At 40.8% G+C, this 19,883-nt stretch overlaps 1 protein-coding gene across 2 annotated transcripts in view; it reads left to right on the top strand.

Moving 5' to 3' along the window:
* MAF (MAF bZIP transcription factor) overlaps window positions 1-19,883 on the top strand; it is a 405,682-nt gene that overhangs the window by 15,687 nt on the left and 370,112 nt on the right. The window lies entirely within an intron of this gene.

Here is a 19,883-nt window from a genome sequence, read left to right as displayed (position 1 = left end):
ATGTATTCTTATCACCTCTTATTGGCTAATGGTACATTTGATTTTTTTAATTAAAAATTGTGCTTGCTGAGAAATTTGCATGAAATGTATTTTTTGGTTTTTAGTGAAACTGAGGGGGGCAAAAATCACACTTTCAAGTTGCTGCTCTTTGCAAAGGAGGTACGTTAAGGATCCAGTGAGTTGAGAGTGTTGGAAAAACATAGCCTCATTTTTTTTCCCACTTTTTAAAAATAGTATCTGATTACTTACTTCTACACGGTGCTACCATGAGAGTCTTACTTTAAGTAACCGGATTGTGAATATTTCGTTGTTTATTTTCTAGTCTTAGATGAAATTAATGTTTTCTTTAATAGTTCCCATACATAGTTGTAAACTCAGTGTATACATTTGGGGTTAATTTGTGTGTCTGAGTCTGTGCATGCAGTTCCGATGCTTTATTCTTTTATTGTCTCAGCCTTTATCATTACAATGTGAAAACCACCTATTAAATATGATGATCTAGGTCCACTGGCAGGTTTTGTGACATTGAAACCATCCATTTTGAGCAAAGAGTTAATGAACTTGAAAGGCAAGGTTCACACCGGTCCTTACCCCCTGGTAATATTTCATATAAGGTTACTGGTGGGAAAGAAATCAAATTTCAGCTGTGAACATGATTGACAGGTGAGAGCAAGGAAGAGAAAGGCATTTGGTCAGATGGGGAATTTGGGGAGGAGAAGGACAATTCCTTGAAGTTACTCTGTGATATTAGATATTATAAGCTGATATATGAAAAGTTCAGTACTTGGTACTCTTGGGGGAGTTACTTAGTTTATTTTCAGAACGTCACTTTGGTTAAGGGATTTCAGTCATGGAAGCCAAAAATGATGAACCACTAGCTTTTCTGCTCTCTGGCTAATTTCAACCATGTACAGCTTCATGGCTTATTTTTGACAATTTTCTAGGCCAGGATATAGAAACTAAATCATAAGCTATTTGGGGAGTCATTTAATTACCTTTTATGTATTCTCAGAAGCATTCTAGATTATATTATGGTTCTTGGACATATTACAAAATATTCATCCCAAGTGGTATCTCAAAAAGATTAAAATCTCTATTTCAGTAGCATCCCTTGATCCTGACTAACACTTTTCATTAGGGCATGTTACAGCTTAACATACGCAAATCAACCAACATACATGCTGTGCCAAGACTGTGCCTTCTTAAAATAGGGCTTCTAACATGAAGATTAACATAGACAACAATTGCACACTACTTGTATGCCTTTCACACAATTTGGCTATTTAATGTAAATTTTTCCATGGTACCATCTTTGCCAGGGAAACACGTGATGATGATGATGTTTTAACCTCCTGCTAAGGGTGGCTTTTGAATCTCCCTTTGAGGCTGTCTTCTATCTTGAGTTGTGACAAGGAGACAACACAACTAACCGCGGTTTGCACCAAAGTGGAAAGTTGGCGTTCAAAACATGTTCTTGCATCTCATGCGCTGAAAGACCGATAAGAACATGGGGATGGACCTTAGCCTGCTCATGTCTATGCTCTGCCCCTTTCAGACGTTCCTGACACTGCCTAAGACCCATCCGGATGCAACCAAGCCTTACAGAGGTGTCTCAGGGCAGGGCAGGTGGGACACTTACCTAGGGGAGAGGCCCATTTGTAGCTTTCCTGTCATCTAAGGGAGAAACTGATGGAACTGGTATAAACAGCACTTCCTGGGCCCTAAGCATCCATCGATATTTTTTTTCTAGTCTTACAATCGGTGGATGGAGTGGACATCTTTTACCCTGATCGCACCTAATCCGATGACATGAATTCAAACAGTTGTCAAATGTAAGGAAGGCTTTATGATTTTGTGAACTGGGGAAAAACAAAGCAAAACAAAAACAGTAAAAAGTACTCAGAAATCTTGTTTCTATCTTGCACGCCTGTCCTTCTGTGTTGCCCGTAATCATCCAGAAATAAAATGCAAATGTGGTTTCCTGATGCTGAGTGTTGGTGTGGGTGCCTTAGCGCAACGTGTATAGCTACTTCTTTCAAATATAAAAGTAAAGAAGCCATAACCAAATTTCCCTTGCAGAACCCATCAACATATTTTAACAGAAATGGTGAACCATGTGGTCCCATACAAAAGACATGTGAAAACCAACACTGTGAGTTCTGATTTCTTGGTGCCTCTATTTGAAAAATCCAGGTGGCTGGTCTTGACCCCATCTTCACTGAAGGCCCCCCAGGGCTTCTAAATATTCGGTTTTAAGAGTAAATCCCCCACCCACAAGAAGGGAAGGAGAATGCTGTCTCTGCTGCAGATTTGGAGCAGAGACCCATCTATCCCAAATTCGACAAGTATGTCTTAAGCTAATTACATCAGTATATCTGTTGGCACTGAGAAAATAAGGCCAAACAATTTCATTTAAAGCGTTTTATTATTTGGACTTACCCTAATTGTTTTTTTGTTATTGTTACTTATTCGGATTATACTCCTCCCTAACTACCACATCACCCCCTTTCCACACAGGCTGGCTAACGTTTTTCTTTCTGTGGGCACTGGCCCACTACTGAGCCGATTTAATCAATTAATTATAGCAGAGCATGTGCAGTGTAACTAGCCTAATTATGGCATATAAACTTGTATTATTTTCAGTCAACTCTGGGGTACTATTGAAGGAGCCAACTTAAAGAAACATTAAGCATTTAGAAATAAAAAATAAAGCAAGAAGGAATTTCTGCAAAAGTGCAGCACTTGTTACTTAAAACAAAATGATGCTTCTGTAGAGCTTTCATTCTAAAAGCACACATTCAGTCACCTGCCAAAATCTCCGATTTACTGCCGCCGTTCACAGATGCCAATGTTTAAACTCCCTTCACCTGCTGCTTGCTGAGTCTTTTATTTCCTCCATCCAAAAATTACTGTAAAGTTGTTGTTTTGTGTCTGCAGTTTTGGCTTCTCCTGACACCTAATGAAATTATCAGCAATAAATGAGCTAAAGCAGCAGGGTTGTTTTGTGGGTTTGTTTTTGGTCTCTATTTTTCACTATTAGGAAAATGGTAGGACAACAGTAAGACAGTGGGAAAATTCAGCACGCCTCTGTTTTCTGTATCTATATGAAATATAGTAAAGTTATTAGCACTTATAAAATTTTAGATAGGAACTAATACCAAATGGAAGGACATAGCGTCAGGTGCTCAGTGGGAAAATCCAACCAGCTGAGAGATTTATAGGTATTGTCAGTAGAGGCAAGGTGGCCACCAAGCAGTGACTTCAGGTGTAAGCCTGCGGAATGACATTAACAAGTAATTAACAATCCAGGGGCGCATTGTACAACTTAATCATCAGTACGGTGAGCATGACAGTCCAAAAAGAGAGGCGAAGGGAGATTTTTTTTTTTGTTGGTAGGATTGTGTTTTCCCTCGACAAGCATCATCTAATAATGTGTTTTTTTCACGTGCAGCTGGTGACGATTTCTTTTCAGTCCTCTCAGTCTATTGAAAAGCACAGTAAGTTCATTTGCTAGCAGGTAGGCAGTGGAGGTGACAATTGAACTGATCTGAAATGCTCCGAGAAATTGACCCTGAGGTCGCTCTTCCTTTAAATTGGGTTCCACAGACAAAGTTTCTTTTCTTCTTCTCTGGCTCCTGGGTGCTGCCAGCAGCAGAGTTGAGTTGGGGTTTGTAATTATTTAAAGGGATTCTAACGCCAGGGTTGACTCCCCCCTCTGCAAAGTTAATCAAAATAGAGACCTTTTGTTACCGGTGGTAGTTAATTAAAGGACTGAGTCTATACTGCTGTGGTGTGCCTCTGGCTTCTTTATATTTTAAAATGAGGTTCATTCCTGATGAACAGGAAACGGGGGAGAAAGCGAACATGAGGGTCTCTTACTGGGCTGAACATTTTGAATAGGAGAATGGAATTTTCTGTTTAACTTTCATTACTTCTTTTCCTCTTCTCTCTCTCCCTCTTTTAATGGAGTGATTAGAATTGTTTTAAAAAAACTTAAGGTGCTTACTGTACATTTAATAGTGTTGAAATCAAGCACTACATTTTAGAAGGCGTGTGAGTCTGCTGGAAGAGATGCTTGGCATCTCTCTTCTCTCAGCAGTAAGGGTAGCCAAGAGAGACGAGAAATTCCTTTACCCGTGTTGACCTATTTGACCCAAACTAAGAACTGCTTTCTCATTCTTTGCTCCAGTGGGTAGCACGTACTTGAAGTTCTGTCCCGACGCTCAAAGGCTGTTTTGTTTATTTGGTATTGGTTTTCTCCAGACTTCTTATTTTTAAATTTTTCTTCTATTTTTTTTTCTCCTTTTAAAGCCTGGAACAGTTTCTCACCATTACCTGGTAGAATGAAAATGAAAAGTGCACAGGCTACATGAGCTTTACAAAGCAGGTTTGGAGGTTTGAGGCTGGATCTGTCACAGTAGGGGAGGAGAAAGAATTTGTGATGGGGCCAGGATTTCTGTAAGCCGTGGAGCTGGGGCCGCTCAGCTACCCAGGTCTGAGGGATCCCAGCTGCTCTCCCTCCAAGCAGTGTCTGGAGACCCATCAGACCTTCGAAGCCCCCTCACATCCCATTCTTTTCCCCGACATACTGCCTCTGCATCCTCAATGTTTTTCTAATCCAGCAGAACCACAGAATCAGAACTTCCAGAACTTCTGCTTTCAGCCTGTCCTCATCTTATTTGTCAGTGATAAAGTTGTCCATTGATGTGTCCTAGGCACTCTAGTCAGCATGTGCAGTTTGGGGAACCTTGTTATTTAGAATGTTCCATCTGTTTGCTCTGATCTTTGATCACTTGGTAGCATCCTGACAAGACCCTAGTCTAAGGGCAACAAAGGCTATGGTCATGAAATAGCACATGACCTGTGCTACAAACCATCCCTGCAGATCTGTGGCCACATAATAGACCCAGTTCTCAAATCAGGCTGATAGGGTTAGCGTTGGAGTGTTTTGGTCCTGACCCTGGAAGAAAAATACAGGGTGCAACTTGGTCTCTGCCTGAGAGTGGGAGGTTTGACAGAGGTGTGGTGAAATGTCACTCTGTTCAAGAGCGGGGGAAAATAATAAGAAAGGATTTCTTTTTATTTGTTTTCCTCCTATTTTGTTTGAGAGGGGTGATATTAGTAATAAAAAACATGCCACTACTGTTGCTGAGAAATTTTATTTTCTCAAGTATTGGTAGGAGGCTGGGCTGGTGTGTGGTTCCTGCAAGATGTTTCTTTCTATCTTTACTCAGCATGTCACAGTGCCATTCAGATTTTCCCATCCTCTTCAGCATCATTTCCTTCCACACTAATAATAATAAAGTCACCTTCCCATGTTTGCCATGGTTACCCAATGACATTTGCACTTTAGGAAAGATGAGATCCTAGTGTGTGATTTCATTGTGAATTTGTCAGGAGTTATTTGTAGAGCTATTGAGGAGGCAGTGAGGCAGTTATTCGGAGAATGCATCTTTTTACTATTTCTTTAAAATTTAATTGGGATCAGGCCACTGTGACTCAAGGGTTCCTTTTATTGTTTCTTTTCTTTTCTTTCCCTTTTTCCTTTTTCTTTTGGTATTGCAAGCTGCAGTAAAGTGACTTGTAATTTATAATCAAAGTTTGGTATCAGTAAACTAAACTGTAAAAACCAACTTTGGGATTTTGCTCATAAAATAAATATTTGAAAAAATATAGCAATGAGGCTTGTATGGTAGAGGCAATGTCAGTACATATATATCTGTGTGTATAAATATATATGTGTTTTGTTTCACAGATTGTTAAAGCTGGTCTTGAAAAAGCATCTTCTGAACTGACTTTTTCTAACATCCAAATATAAGGATACACTGATGGGATATAAGCACATTTTCTTTAATGAACTTCTCATTTGTTATTTAAACTCCATTCATAATTCACATTCCCTTACTTTTTCATGAAGGAGTATTATTTTTGCACGAAAAAGTCAGAGTATACGCACTAGAATTCTGTCTGTAAGCTATAGGGCTCCTTAGCTTGGAAGACTTTTTTTTTCTTTCCCCCTAACAAGGAAGCTCATTTAGAAAGAAATGTTTATGTGAAGTGCTTGTCAGTTGGCATTTTTACTGGTTTGCTAACCCAAAGGTAAAATATAAAGCCATGTCTTTTCCTGGCTGGCTTGTTGTTACTGGAAGGGTCCCTCCCTTGTTAGCTTGATAAATAATTTTACTAGGGGGACTCTGCTGTATTTTTATGCTTGCTGTCTATTTTCTGCTTGCTGCAAATAAATTTCTGTACTCAGAGGGCACTAAAGCTCCAAACACATGGTATTTTCCCATTTTGCTGCTGGTCATCTGAAATATTTATTTCATGTAGTGTGTTTAATTAATTTTTTAAAGGAAAAAATAATTTGTGATTAATAGCGAGTGAAAATTATTTATCTATTTCTCAGGACCATTGGGTTTGAACTTGGACGGATGGCTTTTTAAAAGGCTTTGTGTGTCAAAGCTTCTCTAATATTTGTCAAATGGGAGATAAGTGTTATTTATTGGGGGAGTCTTGTAGTTTTCTCGTTTTATATTTCCATGTCTGTTTTTTTCAAATTTAAATATTAACCTGTTAATATGAGAAATGAATAGAGCTATAGAATTCTATCTAGAAACAAAGCACTACATAATAAAATCTTTACATTTGAAAAATGATACATCATGTGAAAGTAGAGAAGAAATTGATCATGAGTATCAGTAAAATATTGGCATCCACCTGAGTCCTGGGCATTTAGTCTTTGGATTCATTAATACTGAAGAGAGCATGGTGTGACTCTCTGGGGCAAAATGGGTCCCTGGTATAAATCTTAAAAAAACTTACCCCAAAGCATGCCAATAAAATAAAATAAAAATCAATGTATTCTGTAAATTACAAATACAATGCATGTAGCATATTATAGGTATACAATAAAATGTTTAGCCAAGGAGCTAAATTTATAAATGCTGGTTTAAAAAAGTGATCATTTTAAATTAATGCCAGATTATCTCATTAATTGAAATATATATTTTTAAAGCAGCTATTCAGCTTGTTATTTGCTATTTATTATGGGCTCATTAGTTCAGAAATTGGGAAATACTTTTACAAAGGTACCAAAGACATAAATTTGAAACCAGAATGCCAGCATATGTAACCAATGTCAAGGGCATTGAACAGACTGAGTCAGAGGTTACCCAGAGCTCAGTTTCTGCAAAGATCACCAAAGTGAAGAGCAAAATGTAGAAAAATGGTTTGATGAAAGTTTTAAAATATACATGGAGATCCACAGTCAAGATTCAGAACATTTCAATTTTGGGGCATTGCACCATAATATTTAATCACAAAATTTTACTATAGATAGACTTTTATTTTTCTCTAACTCTACAACAGTGGAGACTATTATGAAAATCAGATTTTTTAAATATGTACAGAAAAGTTAACATTTAGCATTTCTTCTGATCACTTGAGGGCCATTCCAGCATGTCAGGAGTTAGAGACAACTTCCGTGGAGCAGAAGACAGTGATGTTCCCTGAAGCCCTGCCCTTTGGAGGTCACCCAAAGCCTCCATGGGCTATGATGACAACAGCTACCATGCACCAAGTGTCTCCTGGACACCAGATCTATGCCGTCTTTGACCCTTAACAATAAATAAAGAGGCAGATATTTTAATCTCATTAATACAGATTAGGAGACTCAGGCACAAAGCAATTAAGGTATCAATTGACCCTTCACTACAGTCATGCAGATATTTCTAGATAGACACTATCTCGACCAGTTGATTCCCTCATTCCTCCTCAGTTAAGCAGCCCGTTTTTTACCTCAGCACATGTAGTAGGAGCCCAGGTGCCCTCCTCTCCTTCTTTGTCATCTTTTTCTGAGTAGGGTTGACTGAGGCCCAGAAGAAAATGCATATAATGTGATTAGTATCAAGGCTGGAGCTGTGGCTGCCAGTGGTCTTGATCCAGGACACCTCCGGCTCTGAAAACAAATGATTCTGTGGTTTGATATTGGTAGGTAATGAGTGGCTTTTTTTCTACTGAAAAAGAGAGTGTCCTTTAATGACCATTTAAAAAACAATAGATGGCACATTTCTTTAATACCCTGTAATGTGTAAAGTATCAGGTGCACTGTTGGCACTCAGGAAATTGCTGGATAGTGAAGATAAATCAGCATTAAATCACTCTAATAAAAGTCCCATTTAATAAAAAGTTATCAGCAAAATCTGTAGTAACTCTAAAAAGGATACACAGTTTCTGCATCTGCAAGATAGGAATAGCCCCTCAAAGGCATGTGTAGAGGACTAAATATGATAATGTATGTAAACATCTGGATTAAATATGATAATGTACGTAAAGCACCTGGCACAGGTAAACACTCTGCCATGCTTGGCCTTGGACAATATTATATGGAATAAAAATTTGACCTTGACACCTTGCAAGGCTTGGTTTGTTTTAGAATCACTTTGCCGTTATGATATTGGACATTTCCCTCCTACACTTTAAGTTTTTCAAGACTGGAAAACTAAGAAAAACATACAACGTTAGTTTATAGCTGCCCTCCTCTGGAAAAAAAATAGCAATCCTCCTGAAAAATAAATAAAGTTGTGCTTAGGGAGTTTTGTGGTCATACAATTTAGGAAAATTAAGGGTCAGAGAAAGTTAAACATTTAATCTTGCTATCGTCCACCTCAGAGGCTTTGTGTACTAATATGCACGACGACCCTCCATGGGGAAGGACCAGCTTAGGTGGTATACGGTATCTTTCAAACTTCCACGAACAGGGAACCAGTTTTTTAATCAACTGTCTCATGGAATTCGCATTGTATGGGGCACTTTTGAAAAATGGTTGCCTAAAGTATTGGTCCTTTTTTTTTTTTTAAGTACCAAAGGACTCTTTTATTAATCTCCCCCCATGAAACCATTATCTGAAAAATTCATTTGTCATTCTTTGTATTCGTTTTATTAATCAGAAAAGCAAGAGCAGTGATATAATTCCATTGATGTATACTCACTCAGTCAGAAGATAAGAAAACCTTATGAGGGTAACCCTATAGGTCTTTACAGTGGGGTAAAGGTCATTATTCCCATTAATAGTGGGAGTGGCTCATGAGTGCCTTTACTGTCTTCATAGGCTCCCTGTGGGAAATCAGGACCCCAGTTTAGGACTCTCTGCTCTTGTAGAAAACCCAGGATCACTAACTAAATTGGCCCAGACATTTGTGATGGAATGAGCCTTCCAAGGAAAGCAGAGGTATTATAAGAATGTGTTAATTTCCTAGGGTCTTGGCCAGGGATTCTTTGGATATAAAAACTATGCTTTCAGGTTTCTGTTCCTTTATTATAGGTATAAAGGTATCTATTAAGGATATAAAATAGAAGTTGACTTGCAGGAAAAATTGGGGATGAAAGTACATTCTCTTTGTCCCAACTTCCTCCCTTTTCTCTTTTTGCACATCTGCTTTGTCCTACCTCCAGAAAGCAGGCAGGCCTTCTCTGCTCTGCGGTACAAATTATTCCCACCATCACTCCTGGGTCCCACCTTATACATGCTTGTTCCTTTTAAACCCTCAGCAGAGGTCGGCTAGAGTCCCCAAGCGCCAATTCTCAGAAAAGATAGCTGATTGGCTCCTCTTGGTCAGGTGTTCATCTCTTGTCTAGTCAGCAGTAGCTAAGAGTGAGTCCTCATGGCCCCTTGCCTGCTTCATTAGATTTTCTGAAAATGGGGTTATGGGAATTGTCAGAAAAGATAGCTGATTGGTTTCTCTTAGTCAGGTGTATATCTCTTTTTCAATCAGCAGTAGCCAAGGGTGGGCCTTCATGGTCAGCTGCCTGCTTTTCTGATAATGGGATCATGGGATTGGGTAAGGCTTGGGCAATGACCAGTTCCCAATAGGGGAGAGGGAAACTTGTACTGAGATTCATGTGTGCTCCTTTAGAAGAGAGGAGTGAGTAGTATTGGGGCATAAACGGGTCTCTGAATATAAAGACTGGTTTGTGGGGCTTTAAAAACATTGATGCTGTGCCTCAGACCAATTGAATGAAGAACTTTTAGTGGCCGGTGGGGCTCAGACATCGGTATTAAAAAAAAAAAATTCCCAGTGATTCTGATGTACAATTAGGATTGAGAACTCCTAGTAGAAGAACCCCAGGGACACAGTTATCTACTGGAACCCAGAAAGGGAAGAAGCTGCTGGTGAATTTCCCATATTTTACTCTGAGTTTGACAACTCAGCATTTCTGAGATCCAGTTTAAAATGGAAAGGGATGAACAGTTGCTTTGCATTTCCCCTGCTTCATCTGCCCTTCCTAGTTCTTCATTAACATCAATGCTATTCTTTATAAGCAAGGCCAAGGCAGTCAGGTAAGGTGCCCAGGGAAAGTGAGTTGAAGTTGGTGTCCAGAAGCCTCAGTTTGAAGCCAGACTTAGCCACTAAAGCAGCCATGTGACCTGGGTGGGTCACATTCCCCCAATTGCTCTGCTGAGTCTCACTCTTCTCTTTTGGAAAATGGGTCAATTGAGCTACGGTCAGAGGTCTTCCATGGGTCTCACAAAATCAGCGAAGTGATCAGTTCATCCCAGAGCCAGCACCTGAACCAAGAGAGATACATAGACGATTTTGACCTGTTAGAATGGCTCATTTTAACAGTGTTGATGGTGTTTTTAAAAACATTCTGCAGAGAAAAGAGAATAATGTATTTAGTTATCAAGTCACAAGGATGGAGGTATTCCCAAATTATTTGCACAGACTTCTGCAGATACCAATAAGATATTTATATTATTTGTCATCATCAGACACTTATTTACTGTGTGATTGGGGCTAAAGTAGAAACAGGACTGAGGGAAAATAGTGCTGGCTGGAATTAACCAAGATACTTGATCGCACACTGTCAGACTCATTGATTCTCCACTAAAGCATAGTATTAAACCACACAAAAGTGGGCCTGCTCCAAAGGCACTCTTCACTCTGCCTTGTAAGACAATTACGTTTTAAATTTCTCATCTCCTCTTGGACGCTAAACTCTGTGAGCGTGAAGTTCACGCCTCATTTATTTTTGTGTCCAACACAGCCCTGTATCGGTGAGTAGCACATAGTAGCTGTCTCAGATCCTTTCCAGAATGCGACAGGGTATACCTGAATAAGCAATTAGGTACACAAACAGGCAAACGAACGGGAGATAAGAGCCTGGTAAAAGTTTGTGAAATGACTAAGATGACATCTTTGCAATCTGTCAAAATTAGAAGTTATTCTCTTAACTTTGTTCTAGGTTTTCAAAAGACCCCTAGCCTGACATTTCCTTGTCACTTTTGCAGACTAAGTTTCCTTTCCTGGACAGCCTGTTAAATGTAGTCTGCACTAGTGCTATTACTTAATGTTCTTCTTTGGACATATATTAGAAAGTTTGTCTTTTTTTCTCTGACTGGTTTGTTGTCAAACTTATTAAGCTTTAATTATTTTAAGATTTCATTGAACAAATATCTGTTGTGTATTACCTACACAGTAGAAAATGAACGTGGTGCTGAGGATATAGAAACAAATAAAACACATTCTTGCTTTCAAGATTTATTATTGATTAAGACAGTTAAAAACATAAATGCTGGTCCTGTTTGATCAATGCTTTCCAGAAGATATGGGGGAAGAAAGGGAGGGGAATTTTTCAAACATGGGTTTATGAGGTGAACAGGAGGGGTGTAACCATTTTGTTAACACCATGCAGAAAAGCAAAAGCTTCAAAAGTATCAAAAGCAACCTAGATTTTTCATCTGGAATATGGAAGATTTTCCTTAGCCTGATATAAAACCCAAATGCTATAAAGCAAAGGCTTGGTAAGTTTGATTACATAAGCATTTAAAACTTATGCAGAGCAAAAGCACAACAAAACAAAAACACAACAAAAATATGAAAAGACTAAGTGTGGAAAGTTGCAACCCACAAGATAGTCAAAAACCTAATTTCCTTAATATAAATAGCTCTTAGAAATCTATAAGAAGATAAATGACCTAATAGGAAAATGCTCAGAGAAGAATGGACAGTTTTTGGAAAAAAAAGTACATATGAATGGCCAATAACATTATGAAACAATGTTCAACCTTCCTCACAACCACATAATAATGATATTTTATTTTGGCTAGAACATAGAATGATTGGCAGTCTCCATACACCGTTGTGAGTATTTAAATTGGGTAACCTCTTAAGCAGCTAATATTTATAGCATCTTATAGCACAGAATATTCACAGACATAACACCGTTTTACACACATTTCATGTTTGGGGATTTTAATTCAATACAGCACTTTGGATATAGCTGGAATAAACAGTGTGTTTATGTGTCTGAGTTGGGGAGGAAGGATTGCCTCGGACACAAGCCAAGATGGGTAGACAGGGCGCAGATCAAGAAGAAATTCGAAGGTCAGGCCAAATAAGGCGTGAAAACAGGAGGCTGAAACTCAAGAGAGGAATGAACTAAAGTGGTCAGTGCCCTGGCATTTGGCATGTTTCCCTCCTCTGAAGCCACTTCTGCCTAGAATTCATTTTTCAAACGTGAAACATTTTCGAATGTGAAACCGTCCAGGTAGCCCCTCCTCCTGATCAACCTGAATTTGCTGTGAGCTCTGCACCAGATAAAAGAGACTTATGTGCATTAATTGAATTAAGGCCGGCATTGTTCATTGAGCTGTGGCAGCCGTTCCTCTGTTCTAGGCTTTTTCTGTATCATCTGCATTGTCACAGCCAAAAGTGTTGGGGGAAGAAAGGGAGGGGCATTTTTCAAAGAACTACATGGGGATTTGGTCACGTGCCTTCCATTAACATCAATCGCAGATGCAGGGCAAAAATGCGTGGCACGTCCCTCCACACACCTCTTTGAAAAACGGCCCCTCTGGTGTTGCTACCAGACTCCCCTCCACTGATACAGGATTTGGGAGCTTTGAAGTTGGTTGTGGAAATTTCACTGCTTTCTTTGACTCCAGCAAATTGCTCCAAAATGCTACAAATGTAAAAAAGACTGAGAAAGCTTTAGCAGCAGCTTAGAGGTGGAATCCCCTTAAGCCATTGACAGAAAAATGTGTTTCTTCTTTCAGTTTTTAATTTGTGAGTTATATCTTAAAACACGGCAATGCAGTCATAGTCTTTTCTTAGGAGAAGGAAAATGAAGAGTGAGTCGGGCAGGGGCTGGCAAAGAAAGGGGGAAATTTTCAGTTCTAATTCTTTGACCGTGTTGCATTTGGGGGAAGTCCTGGAAGCAGGGACAAAACTTCCTGCAAAGAAATGATGTAAAACATGTTTTGTTCAATGTGGTTGAAAAGCATTTCCAGTATGGGTCCAGTTGGAACTCTTTCGTGAATCTAGATTTGACTGGGTTAAGAGAAGCTGGTGATGCCAAGGCTGGAAACCTTGTAGACCTATAGATCTATCCTGCCTGAACCTAGAAGAGCAGAGGATAGAGAGATTTGAACCCACTATGTTTGGCCTATAGGATGCAGTTCTTGGCATGCTTAAAATTTTGCCTTAACAGTTTCCCGTTTTATGGGGAAGCACTGGGCTTTGGTGCATTTGTAAAAAAAAAAAAAAAAAAAAATCCGCTGAGATGTTTTTTTTCTTGTAGTATGCTAAGTATGCTAACACTGCACCAGGCTAGAAAGAATTATGGAGTGGTGGAAATGACCACTAGAAGCTCCCTGGGCTTCAGTTACCACCTCCATAAATTTAGGGATTTGGCATGAATCAGACGTTTTCAAACTGGTTTTATTTTGTTTTGTTTCTGCAGAGGAGCCGTTTTGGAAAATGAAAGTTTATCTGGGATCACTATGTAAAAGAGAAATTGGAAGCCACTGAGGGTGGAACTGATTCTCCAAGTTCTTAAACCTTCCTCCCTCCCACTCATCTCCCTGGGACTCTAGGTTCTATGCACCCCAATTTGAATATCTGTGAGAAGTACTTCTCTAAGGAAATGTCAGCTCAGACAGTCTTGGATGTAGCAAAGGATCACTTTTTTTTTTTTTTTTTTTAACTGGAAATGTGGGGATTCCTCAGGGTGGAGCAAACTACACAGACATCAGTGCCAGACCTTTCTAGCTTTGTGACTTTGGGAAAGTCACTTTCCCTCTATAGATGCTTCGTTTCCTCACCTTTCAGATGAGAATACTAGAACAGATCTGATGGAATTCTTATACAGGTTAAGTGAATGAACCCGGGCGGCATCTATTAAGTGCCAATACCAGCTGGCTGCTCTTTTCCTCCTTACGCTCAGCATTTAGCACAGAAACTCCCACAGAACATATTCCCAGTAAATGTTTGCTGGATTGACTGTCAGTAGTATGCCCATAGGCATGGGCTCAGAAGAACCAGTTGTATTGTATATTCTGAATTCCACATCTAGGAACTTTACATTGGTAGCATGAAATTGGCCATAGTGGGAATATTTGCAGAAGGGAATACAAATGCTGTAAAATCAGAGCCCGTTTCCTTATCCTGACCCACCCAGAGAGCCAGTTGTTAAACATTTAGCAGCACACCATTGCATGAGCTTCCCAGATGAACAATTTGAACAGAGGAGTATCAAAATGTATATCTACTATTGCTAGTCTGGTGGTAAGCACAAAATAAGCAGAGAAGTTAGAGATAGCTGTGGGCTGAAGATGTCAAAGAAAGATCTTGGAAAATGGAGAGGTTATGGATACCCAGGAAGAAGTGATAGGATGCTCCAGGGCTATAGGGAATAGGATAGGACGGTACATGGCTAGGTTAATAAGGAAATGGCTTTGGAATCTGAAAGACTGGGGAGAAGACAGACAAGCAAAGAGCTGAGGAGGGATGGGTGGATAACAGGACATTTTGGAAGGCCAGGGCTGGAGGGAGGGGTTAGATTAGGCAGAGCCCAGGAGGATGCTTAGGTAGTGTTAGAAAGGAAGGTAAATCTTATTTCCATCCAAAGCAATGATTCCTTTACCTTGCAGATATGTCCAACAGCAACAAAAGCATCAACCTGTCAATTTTAGTGGCTTTCTTAACCTTTTGAGCTGGTGTAGAGTCTAACTAAATAGCTTCCAAACACCTGAAGAAATTTAGATAAATCAATGGAAGAAAGATCAAAAAAAAAAAAAAAAAAAAGAACAAAGACAGGAGTGGGGCTTTGGGGGCTGTGGTTTGTGGTTTGAAGCTGACAGCAAAGGATCCCACCACCTGGTCTTTGCTGCATCCCTCCCAGATTCCAGCTGATGGATCAGGAAGGCAACGTCAATTGTCTGTATTTAACTTGTTGTACTTTGACCCCTGCCTCCCTAAGAGCCGGGGACAGCTCCCTCTAGGTTGGTGGTTCCCAACATTGGTCACTTGTGAAAATCATCTGAAAATCTTTTCAAATCCCAATGCCTATTCCCCAGCCCAGATCAATTAAATAATCCTGGGGTGGTACCCAGGCATCAATAAGTTTTTCAAAGCTCCCTGGGTGACTGTACTGTGTAGCTAAGGCCAAGAAGCACTGCTCTAAGGCACGGGTTCTAAACTTCAGTGAGCATCAGAATCACACATTGCATGGCCTCACCCCGAGTTTCTGATTCAGGCAGTCTGAGTGTAGAGCCTGAGAATTACATTTCAAACCAGTTCCCAGGTGATATTGGAACAGGGACCACATTTGAGCACTTGAGAACCTCTGCCTTCAGTAACTAAAGCAGGATTTGGAAAACAATCTGATAGAGGAGTTATAGACACATCCCATCCCCAGCTCTGCAGCTCTCACCCAGAGAAATTCACCTGTTTAAAGCAGTGGGTCTCAGCTGGAGGATGCTCCTCCTCCAGGGACATTTAGCAATGTCTGGAGGCGTTTTTGGTTGCCAAGACTCAAGGTAGTGGGGACACTGGCCTCCAGTGAGGTTGAGATGAGAGGTGATGCTAAACATTCTACAATGCACGGGGAAGACCCTCCCACAAAGAGTTATCCAACCCCAGATGTCAATCATGCTGGGACTGAGAAACTGGTTTAAAGTCTCTGAGGCTGTTTGGCTTCCTAGGTGAAGTGAGAATAGTGAGATCTGTCTTTCCAGATTGTTGCTAAGAATGAATGAGATCCTGCAGGGACTTAGGCAGGAAGTGCTCAGTACATGGTAGACATGCTTAACCTTCTAGCTGATTAATATAGTGACATAAACTTGCATGAGGGGGCTTAACCTCTGTGGATCTGTTCTTCTCATCTGTAAAATGGGCACGGTAACAGACTCAGTGTTCTGAAGAATGCTTGTAAGGATTAAAGGAGATAATCTATGTAAAGCCCCTAGAAGTGCTCAGTAAACATGATCTGTTATTGCCATTTCTGTTACATGTTTACACAGGCCTTGATTCTGAAGGTAGTCTTGAAGGGTCCAAGATGCTCACTTACTACTTCTCAATTTGTAGGTCCATTAAACGGTGGAAAGGCAGCAAATTTCTAGTTTTCAGGTGGCAAGGACTCAGGAACAGCAGCAAAAATAACAGCAACTATTTAGTATTGCAGGCCAGATCCAGGACTCAGAAACCAGATGATATCTCCAACAGTGGCCAAGTGCATGTGGCCGCTAAAAAACCTGATGTTTAATTTTTACCTACATGTTTCCAGCCTCAGTGTATGCCTGTTTCAATGAGAATTTGGTGAAGTCAAGTGTTGAGAAGATAAAAGACCTTCAGACTCACCTGCCATGAGGTAGACACGTCTCAAGGCAATAAATGAATTAGGATGGCTCCCCACAGGCCTTCCCATTTTCCAGATAGAACAGGAATTTGAACCCAGGTCTGTCTGACTCCAATACCTGGGCTCTTAACAAGCCTGTGGGTCATCTTGTGAGTTACAACAGGAACCCAATGGAAGACATCAGGTACCATTAGGGGCCATCCACAGACACCCATCCCTGCCAGACTTCCTTTGCAGAGCTTCCAGCTCCTATCTGAACTGCAGCCACAGAGGTAAAATGCCCTTTCTCTAATCTGCATGCAAAACGGATTTTAGCGACTGGATTTTATTGAGAAACAGACTACCTCTTCCCCCACCCCCAACATTTGAAAACATATTGTCCTCTTTACTGTAGTTCATTTTGCTTTCCAAGGTGATTAATGAATTAAATATGCAGTGTATTTATTCTTTTGCCTGATTATCATTCTGTAATAAATCTAAGCTCTGGAGTCTGTCGATACAAGAAGGCCAACCTGCCTCTTTGGAAAATAAAGATTTGTACATTAAGCTTAACTTCCAGCTCTCCGATGCAGGAGAAAATTCACCTTTAGAGCCTTATAAAAATAAATAGGGAACTCAAGGAGACATTAGCTGGCAGGTGGAAGATTCCATTTCTGAGGACTAGAAGGTGTTTTGCACACATCTCCCTGGACATAGGAAAGCCTGTTGCCCTGTAGATGGGATTTATGTATTGGAAATGCAGATCACTGAGCTGCTCATGGAGGTGATGGTGGGCAGAGAGGAGATGCCCAGCAAGGCCTTGTCCCAAGCCCAGTGGGGAGAGGCCATGCTTCACCTTCTGAAGCCCTCACTTTATATAATTCTCATTAAATTTGACCCAGGTCAGGACAGGAAAAACATACAAACAGACAAAACTAGGTTGCTAATATCATTGGCCATTTTTTTTTACTTACTTTTTTTGAAAAAGAAAAAGCAAAAAAATAAAACAAAAAAATCCCTTGCCTTGTGGCTTCTATGGATCCATTTCTAAGTTGATTTGACAGTATGTGGATGTATCTGTGTATGTGTATAATCAAACTAAGGTAGTAATCAAAACTCAGATTGAATGAGTGACCCCTCTAGCTAATATTTGCATTTTTTTTTGAGGTGAAGTCTTGCTCTTGTCACCCAGGCTACAGTGCAGTGGCACGATCTCAGCTCACTGCAACCTCTACCTCCTGGGTTCAAGTGATTCTCCTGCCTCAGCCTCCCAAGTAGCTGGGAATACCAGCTCCTGCCACAACACCCTTCTAATTTTTGTATTTTTAGTAGAGACAGGGTTTCGCCATGTTGGCCAGGCTGGTCTGGAACTCCTGACCTCGTGATCTGCCCGCCTCAGCCTCCCAAAGTGCTGGCATTACAGGCGTGAGCCACCATACCCCACCTAATGTTTGCATCTTAATGGTAGGTAGTCTTTCTTATATGCATTTACTTCATCCCCAGACAGCCAAAAGATTACTTTCCAGGACTCTATAAAATGCCCTAAGAGGTATTCAAGATTCTATCCAAGTCCATTTTTCTGGAAAGAGGGTCCCTACATCCATCAGAGCCTCAAAAGCTTCAGCAGCCAAAGAGGATTTGGAAATCAAACCACAGGGTTCCAAAGGCCTTTTCTTTCCTGGTGAGAGTCCCAGTTCCATGAAGTGGTGGAAGGAGTCGGGAACTGGAGGTTCCTTAGGGCCCTGCACATCTCACCAAGATGAACGATTCAGGCCAAGTAGACTCAAGTTCAGGGTTCATCCACTAACTCAGGCTGGGGGATGGGGGACATTACACTTTGCTCCTGAACCTTGGCTTCTTCCCCCAAGATCCACACTGGTGGCATGGTCAGGAGGGTCAGATGGCCACCAGGGTGCAGTGTGAAAGGAAGGCATGTCCAGGATCAACCCTCCAGAGATGGTTGGTTTGGTTAGCACCGAAAGGTGGGCAAGATGTTCCCATAGGCCCTTCCTTCCCAGAAACACCATCACTCCCTCAGCTCAGCATGGATCTGCTGGGCCATCAACAGGGAGGACTGGGGGTCTTGCAGTACAGTCTCCACTCTCTGCTGTGAATCCCAGCCCAGGCCCCTCTGACCATTCCCTCAGCGCTTACAGCCATTTGTAAGACCCTAAGATTAATCTCTCCCACATTGGTCTAAAAGTGCCGTAAAGACGAAACTGTGTCCTATTTTGATGCATGGGGATTGTCTTTGTATCTCTAGTGGCAGAGTGTTGACACTTAATTGGTCCTTATAGATATATGGATATGTGCATTTTTTAAAAAAAAAAGGAACTGATAATCTACAGAGATGTTCTGGATGCAGATCAGAATTACCTGTGAGTTGGTTGGGTTTTGTTTGTTTTTAATACACAAACCTAGGCCTAAGAGTCAGAAGAATCAGAGTGGCCCAGGGTGTATCACTGCAAGGTGAATTGTGCATGGCCCAGAGTCTGCCAGACTTGGTGTCCAATCCTTGTCCTGTCAGTTTCTAGCTGTGTGACTCGATGCAAGAGACTGTATCTCTCTGAACTTCAGTTTCCTCATCTATCAAGTGGGGAAAAATACTGCCTACCTCGGAATATTTCAGAATAGTGCTCTCAGTATAGGGCTTTCAACATCCCTGAGCTTGCTAAGTTTATCAGTCCATTCTTATACTAATAAACACATACTTAGGACTGGGTAATTTATAAAGGAAAGAAGTTTAGTTGACTCAGAGTTCAGCATGGCTGGAGAGGCCTCAGGAAACTTACAATTATGGCAGAAGGGGAAGCAACATGAAGGCAGGAAGGAGAAGTGCTGAGCGAAGGGAAAAGAGCCCCTTATAACAGCATCAGATCTCATGAGAACTCACTATCACAAGAACATCATGGAGGTAACCACCCCCATGATTCAGTCACCTCCCAACAGGTCCCTCCCACAACACGTGAAGATTGTGGGACCTACAGTTCAAGATGAGATTTGGGTGGGGACACAGGCAAACCATATCACTGAGTGAAGGGGAGGTAAGGGAGAGTTGTGATGTCATAGTCCCAGGTCAGCAGACCTTTTCTGTAAATGGCCAGGTAGTCAATCATTTAGGTTTCAAGGGCCACATGATCTCTGCTGCAGCTGCTCAACTCTGCCTTCGACAGTATGTAAATGAATGCCCCTGGCTGTGTTTCGATAAAGCTTCTTTTTTCCACAAAAACGGGTAATTGGGCCGGGTTCAACTCCCATAGACTCAG

This window comes from Pongo abelii, chromosome 18 (genome assembly GCF_028885655.2).
Source record: "Pongo abelii isolate AG06213 chromosome 18, NHGRI_mPonAbe1-v2.0_pri, whole genome shotgun sequence".
Lineage (NCBI taxonomy): Eukaryota > Metazoa > Chordata > Mammalia > Primates > Hominidae > Pongo > Pongo abelii.
This window is presented reverse-complemented; position numbering and strand designations above follow the sequence as displayed.